Source organism: Macaca fascicularis, chromosome 7 (assembly GCF_037993035.2).
Source record: "Macaca fascicularis isolate 582-1 chromosome 7, T2T-MFA8v1.1".
Lineage (NCBI taxonomy): Eukaryota > Metazoa > Chordata > Mammalia > Primates > Cercopithecidae > Macaca > Macaca fascicularis.
The window spans coordinates 163,634,382-163,649,078 of NC_088381.1; the positions used below are offsets into that span (position 1 = coordinate 163,634,382).

The 14,697-nt window shown below is 45.2% G+C and overlaps 1 long non-coding RNA gene across 1 annotated transcript; it reads left to right on the forward strand.

Moving 5' to 3' along the window:
- Positions 1-262: 262 nt before the first annotated feature.
- On the forward strand, positions 263-8,749 carry LOC123574396 (uncharacterized). The gene is made up of 3 exons (XR_006699244.2): positions 263-505; positions 7,559-7,613; positions 8,213-8,749. It is a non-coding gene; the product is annotated as an uncharacterized lncRNA (long non-coding RNA).
- The last annotated feature ends 5,948 nt before the right edge of the window (positions 8,750-14,697 follow it).

Below are 14,697 nucleotides of genomic sequence, written 5' to 3' on the forward strand. Positions count from 1 at the left end.
ATCGCTTGAATCCAGTAGGCAGAGGCTGCAGTGAGCAGAGATTGCACCATTGCCCTCCAGCCTGGGCAACAGAGGGAGACTCCATCTCAATCAATAAATAAAATAAAAATAATAAAAATAAAAGTTTTAGAGCAGGAATGAAAGAAAGTAAAATACACTTGAAAGAGAGCTAAGTGGGTGACTTGATTCAAGTGCATGGTTTGACTCCTGACTTGGGGTTTTATGTGTTGGCATGCTTGTGGGGTCTCTTCTCTCCTGATTCTTCCCTGGGGTGGGCTGTTTGCATGCGCAGTGGTCTACCAGCATTGGGACAGGAACATGCACAGTGTTTACTGGAGTTGCGTGCATGTTCGCTTAAGGCGTTCTTCCCTTACCAGCTGAATGTTTCTAGAGGAAGGTCATATACCAGTTAAACTCCACCATTTTGCCTCTCAGTGTTCATGCTGAGCCCATGCGTCCAACTCCTGAGACCTTATTGGGAAGCTACTGATCATCAGTTTCAGATGTTTCTATCGGTTGGGAGACTGCCTTTCCCTGGTGCTGGCTGTAACCAATTATTATTTTAGAGAGACAGTTAATGACCACCTGACCATCACCTGACCGTCACCTGACATTCCTGGTTGGGAGGAGCCCTCTCCTGCCCTGCTTATGTCTGCCTGACTACCTACTGTAACAGACGCAGCCAGCTGGAACATCGGCTTTGCTCGGTATCATGTAGAATTAGATTTCCCGGGCTCCTTTGCCCTCTGGGTTCTTGGTAGTTTGGGCTAATGGGAAGCACTGGTGGGAAACTCAAAGGTGGAAGGAAGGAAGAAACCAGGGTGTTTTCTCTCTCTCTCGCTCTCTCTCTCTCTCTGCTTTGGTTACCATCTCCCACAATGGCTGTATCTGTTCTTGGCTCTATGTCTCGTCAGAGAGACCCTCCCTCTGTGGTTCCATCCCCAGGGGGCAGCTCTCTCTATATTCTCGCTCCTACCAGGCTGCCCCAGCTTCTAGCTCCTGGCAAATGTCTGTTATCTTTCCAGCCTCAGGGGTGACAGCAGTTCACTGTCATTGCTACAGCATCCCATTGGGCTTCTCACCATTTTCCTCACCCGTGTAACCAACTTCTAGGATTTAAATTCTTTCTACTTGAAACACCTAAAGTTGCTTCTGTTTTCCTAACTGGACCCTGGAGGATACAGCGTGTAAGAGGATAACATAGTCTAGTCCAGCAGGCCAGGGAAGGCTTCCCTCCAGAAGGGGTGTTTGAGTCAAGGTATGAGAAATGACTAGGCTTTCCGGGCATAGGAGATACACAAGTGCAGTGGCCCAGGGGAAAGGTAGACTGACATATTAGAAGTACGGGGGCAGGCCAGGTGCCGTGGCTCACGCCTGTCATCCCAGCACTTTGGGAGGCCGAGGCGGGCAGATCAAAAGGTCAGGAGATGGAGACCATCCTGGCTAACACGGTGAAACCCCGTCTCTACTAAAAATACAAAAACAAAATTAGCCGGGCGCGGTGGCGGGCGCCTGTAGTCTCAGCTACTCGGGAGGCTGAGGCAGGAGAACGGCATGAACCTGGGAGGCAGAGCTTGCAGTGAGCCGGGATTGCGTCACTGAACTCCAGCCTGGGTGACAGAGCGAGACTCTGTCTCAAAAAAAAAAAAAAAAAAAAAAGACTGGGGCAAAGTGGGCAATGTTGCTGCACCACAAAGAAAATGAGAGGGGGACTGTCATGAGATAAGGTTGAAGTTTGCAGGGCCAAAGCCGGGGGCTCTCAATCCTTAATGCAAGTCCTTAATGCAAGGAGATTAAATATATATAAAAACATATAGTTTATATATATTTATATATAATATATTTAATATGTTTATACTGATATAAATATATATCAGTATAAATATATATTTAATATATCAGTATATATAAACATATACATATATAAATAACATAGATATATTTATATATTTTTATTAATATATATTTATATATTAATATAACTATATTATAAAACTACTGATAAAATATATCAGTATATATGTGTGTATATATACCAGTATATATAAATATGTATTAGTATATTATATATACTGGTATACAGACACACACATATATACTGATGCCGAGACCTCATCCCAGACTAACTGAATCAGAATCCTTGGGATTGGACCAGCAGGATTCCTATATGCAGTCAGGGTTGAGAACTGCTGGGCGTTGACCCTGCAAGGCCTTGTCAACCATGGTCTTTATCCTGATCAATGGGAAGATCCCAAAAGGTGGTGAGTTCTCTGGCTGTAGGGTGGGGAAGTGATTGGAGGGGCCAGGAATGGAGGCAGAAAATCCTGTAGGCAGCTATTGTAGCAGATCGATGTGCTCCTGGCTTGCTGAGCATGGCAAGGGACAAAAGCTGGTTCTGTACTTGCTGGTGAGACTCTCTGGCTGACCCCACTCAGTTTCTCACATCTGCCATCTTGCTCTGGATTTTCCTACTCCCCGTTGGTTCCCTTCAGCTGGGCTCTGTCCTCGTGTTCATCTGCCCTGGAGAGTTTCCTGCTAATGTACCCTCCCCGGTACCCATCCCTCTTTCTCCTGGGCAGATGGATGCAGCCATTCCACATCCCTGCAGAGAGTTACTCTGGCAGAACCTAGGATCCTAAACTCCTTAAGTACCCTGAATTTTAAAATCGTGATTGTATTTGGCAGCTTTAATCAAAAATCGGAAGTACATGGAATTAGAACCTTTGGCCAGAGACTCTCGGAGTTGAAAGCCTCCCTTAGACATAGCCTCTTCCAACCCCTGAATTTCATTATCCAAGAAGATCCATGAGCTCTGGAGAGTTCAGGACCCAGGTCTGCTAAGGACTTCTGCTTCCCTGACTTTCCTTCATATCCTGCTGTCCTAGGGATTTAAGACCATGAATTTGCAAATGCTCTGCCTGAAGTGTGTACTGAAGCTCTGGAGACCTCACCCAATTCCCAGGGCCATAATTATGATAAGGTACGAACCAGAGAGAATCTTTCTGTAAATTTAAACCACTGCATTTTCACTTCTTGCTTTGAATTAGGTTTTCTTGCAGCTGCTCCCTCCAGGGGAGCCGGAAGGCTTATTGCCCCAAGGCAGGAGAGGCTGTGTGAGACCTGGTTTTGAACGCTTTGAGAAGAGAAGAAGTGCTGGGATTCCTTTGTCTCCCGCATTAGCACATAAAGGGCAAAGCCTAGAGGATCTTAGGGATCCCCGTGGTCTGCTTGGGGAAGGCCAGGCCACCACTGGGAGTGGAGTCAGGGAGGCTCTGGGAGAGCAGCCAGCCCCGTGGGAACCTGGAGAGTCATGGGAGAGAAAGGAGGAGGTGCTAGAGGTTGGAAGGCCAATGAGGCAGAAGCTTGTTTTCTGATTCTTCTTCCTGGGCCCAAGGCTGGAAGATAGGGTGTTGGAACCATGAGGATATTCATGGCAAGGAGGGGGCTGTTGCCTCTGGTCCTGGAGCCCACTTTCAGAAAGGTGCCAGGAGAGTCAGCTGAGGAACCTTAAGTTTTTGCTTTCTCCTGAGTCGTACAGAGACTGAATGAACTGCCCAAGGGCCTTCCCTGGGCAAGGGAAGGTGGCACTCAGGCCAATGGGCTGGCTGGAGATGACAGCAATGGCAATCCAGGAGGGATCCTGCACCTCTAACAAGCTCCAAGATCAGACTGAGAGTTACCCTGGCCCCCAGGGGCTCCAGGGGGAGAGGTGACTGTGGGGACCCATGCATGCCAGCGGCACATCCAGATGTTATTGGTGGAAGGTGTCCAGGTTCTTGGCATCTTGAACAAAGAATTGGACAGAATGCACAAGGTGAGGAAAGCAAAAGCATAGATTTATTGAAAACGAAAGTACACCCCACAGCGTGGGAGTAGGCCGGAGCATAGGGGCTCGTGAGCCCCGGTTACAGAATTTTCTGGGGTTTCAATACTCTCTAGACATTTTCCACTGGTTACTTGTTATATGTTCTGTGTAAATGAAGACAATGAAGAGAAGTTACAAGTCATTTACTCCGAATGTGCCCTATGTAAATGGAGAGGATGTTATTTGGTGTGTGCGGTTTATGTAAATGGAGAGGATATCCCTTGGTGTGTGTGGTCTATGTAAATGGAGAGGATATCACCAGGTGTGCAGTCGATGTAAATGGAGAGGATAAATGTGAAATTACAAAGTGTAAATGGTGTAAATGGAGAGGATGAAGTGCGGTTTACAAAGGCATTCATATTCCATTTGATTTTGTTCTAGGAAGTCAGCGTGGATCAGCCTTATGTTCCTGGCCTCCAGGTCCTATTCTCCTGGACGGGCCAGGATCTCTATCCTTACAGCACATTGGAATGTATATGTTCCTCTCCCCACGTTGCCTTAGGGAGCAGGCAGGTGTCAGGGGCAGCACAAGGACAGCCAACAGGACAGGTGCATAAGTAAGACTGATACAATTTGAGGGATCAAATCTGAGAATATTCTAAACAGGATCCAAGTAACATTTTTGCCTCCTAACCAGCAGGAGCTCAAGAGAAAGACTAGACTTATTCCACATTAAATAATAGTATTTTTTTCTTGAACATCTTGATCATAATATCAATTAAATGTGTAGCCCTGATTCAATAGCTACCATTTACTGAGCATCTATTTTGTGCCAGACTTGCTGCTGGTATTTGACAGTGCAGTGCCTGACAAGTAGACACAATGGTTTAAATGTCGTTGTTACTGGTATTATTGTTGCAATGATGTTTTAATCCTCCCAATGTAATTGAGCCTTTATTATAAAGATCATAAGATGTTCACTTTGCTTATTTCCTTGTCCTTTTCTTCCTCCATGCATGCTTGATTGCACAAGAGAAGTCACTAGTAATTGATTAACTTCCTATCCTAACCCCCAGGGCTGCCTGCAAGATTGATGAACTGTTTTTCTTTCTTTTTTTTTTTTTTTTTTTTTTTTTTTGAGACGGAGTCTCGCTCTGTCGCCCAGGCTGGAGTGCAGTGGCGCGATCTCGGCTCACTGCAAGCTCCGCCTCCCGGGTTCACGCCATTCTCCTGCCTCAGCCTCCCGAGTAGCTGGTACTACAGGCGCCCACAACCGCGCCCGGCTAATTTTTTGTATTTTTAGTAGAGACGGGGTTTCACCGTGGTCTCGATCTCCTGACCTTGTGATCCGCCCGCCTCGGCCTCCCAAAGTGCTGGGATTACAGGCGTGAGCCACCGCGCCCGGCCGAACTGTTTTTCTTTCAAAGAACAAGGATCCTTAGGTCATGCAGACCTCCTTGATAGCATCTAGGAGTTTGTTTTGGCCAAGGAACTCAAACAGCTTTGATTGTTGGGGGAACCCATCTTCTGCATACGTACTTTGCTCATAAAAGCCCCCAGTTATGTTAAAAGGCAGATTGGATTTGAGAGGCTGCTTCTCCTGCCTTCTTGTTTTAGCCGAATCAAATAAACCTTTCTCTGCTTCTAAGTGCTGATGTGTCAGTGTTTGGTTTGCTGTGTATCAGGTACATGAACCTAAAATTTGGGGTTTGATAACACCAACAGCTCTGCACAGAAGATATTGTCATCCAGTCTTACTAATGAGGAAAACGTGTTCACAGGACTTGCCCAAGGTCACACATTTTAATCAGTGGCAAAGTTAGAGTTAAAAATATTTATGTACTTTTTTTTTGTTTTTATAATTCAAGGATGCATCACTATTTTATGTACCACAAAGAAAGAAAAACAGCTATTAAACTATAATATAGTATTTCCTTCGCATTTAGAATTTTTGTTGTAAACTCATTATAAAGAGCTCTTTTAAATTTAGTTAGACATAGACTTTGATTATTTATTGTGCTTCTGCATATATAGAAAAGAAAATATGAGTGAAATAAATCGGTTCATTATTTAGAAAATATCTTCACATTCAAACCCTACTTCTTTTTTAAAATATTTATCTCAATAGAGAAACCCTACTTCTTTTAAATAACTTTCCAACTCAGAGTTATAGGTATCCTCTGTATGATCAAGTGTGTTGGCAATGCAATATTTTTTTAAAAAAACTTTATATTTTGGAACAATTTCAAATTTAGAGAAAAATTGCCAGAATAGTACAAAAATTTCCTTTATACCCTTCAGCAGATTCCCACATTTTTTATCTGATTACACCACCTTTGATTATCTGTGTGTGTGTATGTGTGCATGTATGTGTCCATGTACATTACTATTTTCTGAATCGGTTCAGAGTAAGCTGCAGATATGGGTCCCTTTATTCCTAAATACTTCAGCTTGGTTTTGAAAAAAAGGACATTTTCTGGCCAGGCACAGTGGCTTATGCCTGTAATCCCAGCACTTTGGGAGGCTGAGATGGGCAGATCACCTGAGGTCAGGAGTTCAAAACCAGCCTGGCCAACATGGCAAAACCCTGTCTCTGCTAAAAATATAAAAAAAATTAGCCAGGTGTGGTGGCAGGCGCCTATAATCCCAGTTACTCGGGAAGCTGAGGCATGAAAATCGCTTGAACCTGGGAGGCAGAGGTTTCAGCAAGCCAAGATCATGCCACTGCACTCCAGCCTTGGGGATAGAGTGAGACTCTGTCTCCAAAAAAAAGGACATTTTCTAATCTAACCATAGAACAATGATTAAAACCAAGAAATTAACATTGGTACAATACTATTACATAACATACAGATCTTATTCAGATTCACCATTTTATCAATAATGTCTATTACAATAAATAAATGCATATATCTATTTAATAAATGTAATAAATGTATTCATTAAAATATAATATTTATATGTTATTATACAATAAATAATTATGCATATATATTTTTTTCTGGTTCAGAATTCAATCCAGGATCATACATTACATTTAGTTGTTGTGTCTCTTCAGGTTCTTTTAATCTGGAACAGCTACTCAGACTTCTTTTGTCCTTCACAATCTTGATATTTTTCAAGAGTACAGATCAGTCATTTTGTATGAAGTCTCTCAGTTCAGATTTGTCTGGTATTTCTTTATGAGTAGATTCAGGTTTTGCATTTTTGGGGGCACAGTTACCACAAAGGTGAGTATATGGCCTTCTCAGCTTATTATGTCAAGAGACACATGATGTCAATTTGTCCCATTCAGGGGAGGCTAATTTTGATCACTTGGCTAAGGTGGTAACTGCCAGATTTCACTGCTGTCAAGTAACTATTTTACCTTTTGTAGTGTATTAGTCTGTTCTGATGCTGCTACTAAAGACATACTTGAGACTGGGTAATTTATAAAGGAAAGAGGTTTAATTGACTCACAGTTCAGCATGGCTGGGGAGGCCTCAGGAAACTTACAATCATGGCAGAAGGAGAAGCAAACACATCCTTCTTCACATGTCAGCATCAAGAAGTGCTGAGCAAAAGGGGGAAAAGCCCTTTAGAAAACCATCAGATCTTGTGAGCACTCACTCCCTATCATGAGAACAGCAGCATCGGGGTAACAGCCCCCCATGATTCAATTACCTCCCACCGGGTCCCTTCCATTTATCAACTTTGGCGTCCCCACAGCTCCAGGGTGGGGAAAGAGGAAATAATACTTTCCCTCTTTTACAGAAGAAGGGGTTGAAGATCTGAGAGGCTGAGTTACTTTCACAAAGTAACACAGCTGGTAAGTTCCAAGGCTGGGCTTCCCACTCCAAGACTGTTACTAGTTCTAGAAGAACCAGGACCCTCCTAGATTTATCCTCTGGAGTTTATGGAACAGACCATGCCCTGCCCCTTTTGAAGTATCTTGGGCGTAAATGAGAAGTAGACTACACGTGAGAGTGAAATTTTAAATTGGGCTGAGCTGGACTTTATAATAACAAAGTGATTGGAAAGCTGTGGGTTTGCTGAGAGAACTTTGGGAAAGGAACAAGGACATTCAAAAGAGTGTTTGGGGAAAATAAAGCCGTTTCTGGTTTGTACCAGCCCCCTTTGGTCTTATCCAGCACCCTGCCTGGGAGCCCACACCTCGCTCGGCCTGTGAGGGGCACTCCACCAATGCTTGTTCAATGACTCCGGGAATGGATCAAGTGTCAAACTCTGTTAGGCTACGTGTGGGTGGATTTGACTTGGGGTTCAGTCCTGGGGATGCTATTACAGAACCATAATTGGTTTCTCAGAGGTGATTTAGTCCCTTGTTAGCAGACTAGAACACTTGAGGACTTCAATCTACCAACATTTAGATTGCCTTGGGAGAACAGCCAGCAATTCTTGCACCCACAGATTTTAAATGCCTGTGTTCAGCATTCCTGCAGCAGGCTCCAGGTGGAATGCTAATGGGATTGGCCTCCAGTCCCTGGACCTTAGCTGTGGAAGGAGAGAAGAGGACATCTGCACCTCCTCTCAGAGAAAGCCTGATGCCTACCAAAGGCCTTGGAGGGCCGACACAGTGACCCTCAGTCTGGAGCTTGTTCACTGAACATTGGAGACTATCATTTGGGCAGGTGGTCTTGGGCCTCTATGAGCAGCAGGCTGCACCCCACTATGACCCCTCATTCCACTCTGAGGCATCTTCATGAAAGCAGATGTCCATTGAAAAGCACCCAAGTGCAGTCTCAGCTGATGAACTTCAGAGACAATTAAGACAAAGGCTCTTGGTCCCCTCTGCCCTTGGGTGGTGCCTCTGGTATGCACTTGGCCCCTGTGTCTTTATTTAGACTGGTCACTTCACAACCCATCATGTCAACCCACCCCTAACCGTGCCCACCCTGGGTCCTCACCTCAACTGTCTGACTTCCCACTTTGAGCTCAGCAAAGGCAAGAGATGTTTTCCTGCTTTGATACCCTAAATGTGTGGAATCGAGGCTGGCACACAGTGGGCCCTTGAAATTTGGGAGGAGTGAATATATATACACACACACACACGTATATATACACATACACACACACACACACACACACACATATATATATATAAATATTCCTACCTCAGCTTTCCTTGCAGCTCCCCATAGTAGGAATGGATTGTAAAACTTCCCAGGATGTCCAAGAGGAGAAAGGAGAGAAAGCAGTCTGGAATTTTGAGCCAAGGGGCCCACAGCCCAGCCACCAAGCCATCTGTAAAATGGGATGGGAATATGACATGAGCCACAGGGGTACTACGAGGGTTAATGAGGTCAGCATGTGATGTACCATGCCAACATGAATAACTAGACCTCTTGATATCATCATTTCTGCATTCTCCAGCAAGTGCCTGATACACACTACACATTCAACAAGTGTGTTGGGGTGTCCAGAGGACACTGGTCTCTAGAAGAATTTTTATAGCAGGCTATACTTTCCTTTCAAAAGCTCAAAGCTGTGTTTGCATTCTAGAGTGGAGTCCTTGCTCCAGGAGGGAAGCTCTGTGTATTAGTCAGGGTTCTCTAGAGAGACAGAACTATATACTAATATATATATTAGTTATTAAGTATTAACTTAAGGTCCCACAATAGGCCATCTGCAAGCTGAGGAGCAAGGAGAACTAATCTGAGTCCCAAAACTGAAGAACTTGGAGTCTGATGTTGGAGGGCAGGAAGGATCCAGCAAGGGAGAAAGATGCAGGCTGACAGTCTAGGCTAGTCTCTCCTTTTCACGTTTTTCTGCCTGCTTTATATCTGCCGGCAGCTGATTACATTGTGCCCACCAGGTTAAGGGTGGATCTGCCCTCCCCAGCCCACTGACTCAAATGTTAGTCTTTTTTGGCAAGACTCTCACAGACACACCCAGGATTAATACTTTGTATCCTTCAATCCAATCAAGTGGACACTCAGTATTAACCATCACACCCTGTATTAGTTTGTTTTTCACGCTGCTGATAAAGACATACCCGAAACTGGAAACAAAAAGAAGTTTAATTGGACTTACAGCTCCATGTAGCTGGAGAGACCTCAGAATCGTGGCAGGAGGCAAAAGGCATTTCTTACATGGGAGCAGCAAGAGAAAAATGAGGAAGAAGCAAAAGAGGAGACCACTGAGAAACCCTCAGATCTCATGAGACATATTCACTGTTGTGAGAATAGTACAGGGAAGACCAGCCCCCATGATTCAATTACCTCCCCCTGGGTCCCTCCCACAACCTATGGGAATTCTGGGAGATACAATTCAAGTCGAGATTTGGGGAGGGGGGACACAGAGCCAAACCATATCATTCTATCCCTGGCCCACCCAAATCTCATCTCCTCACATTTCAGAACCAATCATACCTTCCCAGCAGTCACCCAAAGTCTTAACTCATTTCAGCATTAACCCAAAAGTCTGCAGTCCAAAGTCTCATCTGAAACAAGGCAAGTTCCTTCTGCCTGTGAGCCTATAAAATCAAAAGCAAGCTAGTTACTTCCTAGATACAATGGGGGTACAGGTATTGGGTAAATACAGCCATTCCAAATGGGAGAAATTGGCCAAAACAAATGGGTTACAGGGCCCATGCAAGTTTGCAATTCAGCAGGGCAGTCCAATTTTAAAACTCCAAAATGATCTCCTTTGACTCCAGGTGTCACATCTACATCACACTGATGCAAGAGGTGGGTTCCTATGGTCTTGAGCAGCTCCGCCCCTGTGTCTTTGCAGGGTATAGCTTCCCTACTGGCTGCTTTCACTAGCTGGTGTTGAGTGTTTGCAGCTTGTCCAGGTGCATGGTGCAAGCTGTTGGTGGATCTACTATTCTGGGGTCTGGAGGACAGTGGCCTTCTTCTCACAGCTCCACTGTGCAGTGCCCCAGTAGGGACCCTGTGTGGAGGTTCCAACCCCACATTTCCCTTCTGCACTGCTCTAGCAGAAGTTCTCCATGAGGGCCCTGCCCCTGCAGCAAACTTTTGCCTGGGCACCCAGGTGTTTCCGTACATCTTCTGAAACCTAGACGGAGGTTCCAAAACCTCAATTCTTGACTTCTGTGCACCAGCAGGCTCAACGCCATGTGGAAGCTCCCAAGGCTTCGGGCTTCCACCTTCTGAAGTCACAGTCTGAGCTCTACATTGGCCCCTGTCAGCCATGGCTGGAGTGGCTGTGATACAGGGCACCAAGTCCCTAGGCTGCAAACAGCATGGGGACCCTGGGCCCAACCCATGAAAACACTTTTTCCTCCTGGGCCTCCAGGCCTGTGATGGGAGGGGCTGCCATGAAGACCTCTGACATGCCCTGGAGACATTTTCCCCGTTGTCTTGGGAATTAACATTCGGCTCCTCATTACTCATGCAAATTTCTGCAACTGGCTTGAATTTCTCCTCAGAAAATGGGTTTTTCTTTTCTATCACATTGTCAGGTTGCAAATTTTCCAAACTTTTATGCTCTGCTTCCCTTATAAAACTGAATGCCTTTAACAGCACCCAAGTCACCTCTTGAATGCTTTGCTGCTTAGAAATGTCTTCTGCCAGATACCCTTAATCATCTCTCTCAAGCTCAAAGTTCCACAAATCTCTAGGGCAGGGGCAAAATGAAACCAGTCTGTTTGCTAAAACATAACAAGAGTCACCTTTGCTCCAGTTCCCAACAAGTTCCTCATCTCCTTCTGAGACCACCTGAGCCTGGACCTTATTGTTCATATCACTATCAGCATTTTTACCTAAGCCATTCAACAAGTCTCTAGGAAGTTTCAAACTTTCCCACATTTTCCTGTCCTATTCTGAGCCCTCCAAATGTTTCCAACCTCTGCCTGTTACCCAGTTCCAAAATTGCCTCCACATTTTTGGGTATCTTTTCAGCAATGCCCCACTCTACTGGTACCAATTTACTGTATTAGTTCATTTTCACATTGCTGATAGAGACATATTCAAGACTGGGAAGAAAAGGAGGTTTAATTGGACTTACAGATTCTGCATGGCTGGGGAGGCCTCAGAATCATGGTGGGAGGACAAAAAAAAATGAGGAAGAAGAAAAAGTGGAAACCCCTGATAAACCTATCAGATCTCATAAGACTTATTCACTATCATGAGAATAATGAGGGAAAGAGCAGCACCCATGATTCAATTACCTCCCCCTGGGTCCCTCCCACAATATGTGGGGATTCTGGGAGATACGATTCAAGTTGAGATTTGGGTGGGGACACAGCCAAACCATATCAGCCCACACAGTGAGCCTCTTGGTTTGGATCTAAAATGAAGCCTCCCAAATAGCTGGGAGTACAATGTGCCACCATGCCCAGCTAATTTTTGTATTTTTAGTAGAGACAAAGTTTCACCATGTCGGCCAGGCTGGTCTCAAACTCCTGACCTCAGGTGATCCACCCACCTTGGCCTCCCAAAGTGCTGAGATTGCAGGTTTGAGCCACCACACCCAGAAAGTTCACTTTACATTTGCAAGAGTCTCCTCCACATCAGCTTCACCAAACAAAAGACCCTTTGGTAGGGGTTATACCTGAGGCTGTGCAGTCAGACTGCTGGATTGAACCCTGGCCTCACTGGGGCTACTCTGACTCTGCCCACCTGCCTGGATGGACATTTGCAGAGCCCCTCCCAGCCAAGCAATCCCTCACCCCAGTTTAATAAGGAAATTAAATGTTCATTCTTTCCACTTCTCTCCTCTTTGCTAAATCACTTCTTTGACTTTCTTCTCTGTCTCTCTCACTGAAAGATAGAACCCCCTCAAGAGTAGGAGCTGTGTGTCTCATCTCTGCACACCCCACATATAGTACAATTGCTGATGCCCGGGAGGTGCTCAGACACCTTGCTGAAGGGTGAGCAACCATGGCATGAAAGACATCAATGGGAGGGACCCCATCATGTCCTCATTATGTAGGTGAGGCGCTTATCATCACATTTCAATACCTCTGAGACTGCAATGCATCTTACAGTCACTGGCTGGTTGCACTCATTCCTGCTTGAGCACGTCAATGCTTGCAGAGTGTGGGCGAACCATAGACAATAGCGAAGCACTCTTTTAAGAAATTACTATATGTGGTAGGCAAACTAATGCCACCCCCAGCCTGCAAAGATGTCCACCTCCTAATCTCTGGAACCTGTGAAGATGTTACTTTCCGTGGCAGAAGGAGCTTTGCAGATGTGATTAAACTAAGAATCTTGAGAGGGAAAGATGATCCTGGATTATCTGGGTGGGCCCAGCATAATCACCGAAGTCCACATAAGAGGGATATAGGAGGGTCAGAGTGAGAAGAGGCTGTGCAGTGATGGAATCACTGGTCAGAGGGATGAGGGATGTGGTCACAGGATGGGGAAGGAACACCAACCCTAGAACCAGAAAAGACAAGGAGATGGGTTCTTTCCTAGAGCCCCAGAAGGAACACAGCCCTGCAGACACTTTAATTATAACCCAGCGAGACTTGTTTTGGGACTGTGACCTCCAGAACTGTAAGTTTTCTTACAGTTTCTTCAAGTTTCTGTAAAACAGAAAAAACTATACGTTTTTTCTGTTTTAGGCCAATAAACATGTTCTAATTTTTTATAGCTGCAACAGGAAACTAATTACACTGCATCTCACTATTTGACAACCATCGTAGTTACAATGGATGCTGGTAAGACTTACCAATGGCAGATAAAAACAAGGGGGTGAAAGTTTGATGAGAAACGAGATATTTACATACTCTCCAAATATCTGCCTATAAGATGGTTATTAACTACATGATATGGTTTGGCTGTGTCCTCATCCAAATCTCATCTTGAATTGTAGTTTCCATAATCTCCACGTGTCATGGAAGGGACATGTACATGTCACATGTCAGTTGTTATCATTCCCACCCCCACCCTTTTTTTTTTTTTTTTTTAAAGACAAGGTCTTGCTCTGTTGCCCAGTGCAGTGGCACCATTACAGCTCACCACTGCAGCCTGGAACTCCTGGCCTGCCCTCGTTTTGATGCAGGTTCTGCTCCCTCCTCCCTAGGGGCTGTCCCCTCAGTTGGCAAACACCCTAGCCTTTGTGTTCTCCCCACTCCCCACGTGGCCAGGCATTACAGCGGTTATGATCAGCACAGATTGTGGAGTCAGGCTGCTGTGACTCACATCTCAGCTGTGCCACTAACAGCCCTGTGGACCTGTGTGAATCACTTAATTTTTCTACGCCTCTGTCTTCTCATCTGTGAAGTGGGAATAAGAGTTGTGCCTCTCTCATGGGGCTGTTGTGAGAGCTCGATGAGTTTTCTTTTCTTTCTTTCCTTTTTTTTTTTTTTTTGAGACAGAGTCTTACTCTGTCTCGCAGGCTGGGGTGCCGTGGCGCAATCTCCACTCACTTCAACCTCTGCCTCCCGAGTTCGAGCAATTCTCCTGCCTCAGCCTCCCAAGTAGCTGGGACTATAGGCGCCCGCCACCACTCCCCGTTAATTTTTTGTATTTTTAGTAGAGATAGGGTTTCACTGTGTTAGCCAGGATGGTTTCAATCTCCTGACCTCGTGATCCGCCCGCCTCAGTCTCTCAAAGTGCTGGGATTACAGGTGTGAACCACTGTGCCTGGCCCTCGATGAATTTTTATTTATGAAGTGCCTGAAGTGGTGCCAAGGATAAAGAACTGTGAAGATTCTGCCTCTTACTGTTAGCAAAATTTGACTTCTATCAACAAGGATTTGATGAGCACCTAACAGCCACCAGGCACTGTACAAGGCATGAGGATCCCATATGAACATGACAAAGTCCCTGGCCTGCCAGAACTAATGGTCTAGGGGAGGGTGCAGAGAAAAAAAGTGGGCAATTATGATACATAATCCCGTGGGTGCTGCTCAGGTCAGGTGATATGGAAACATGGAGAAAGGACTCCTAACCCAGAGTGACAGATCACAGAAGGCTGCC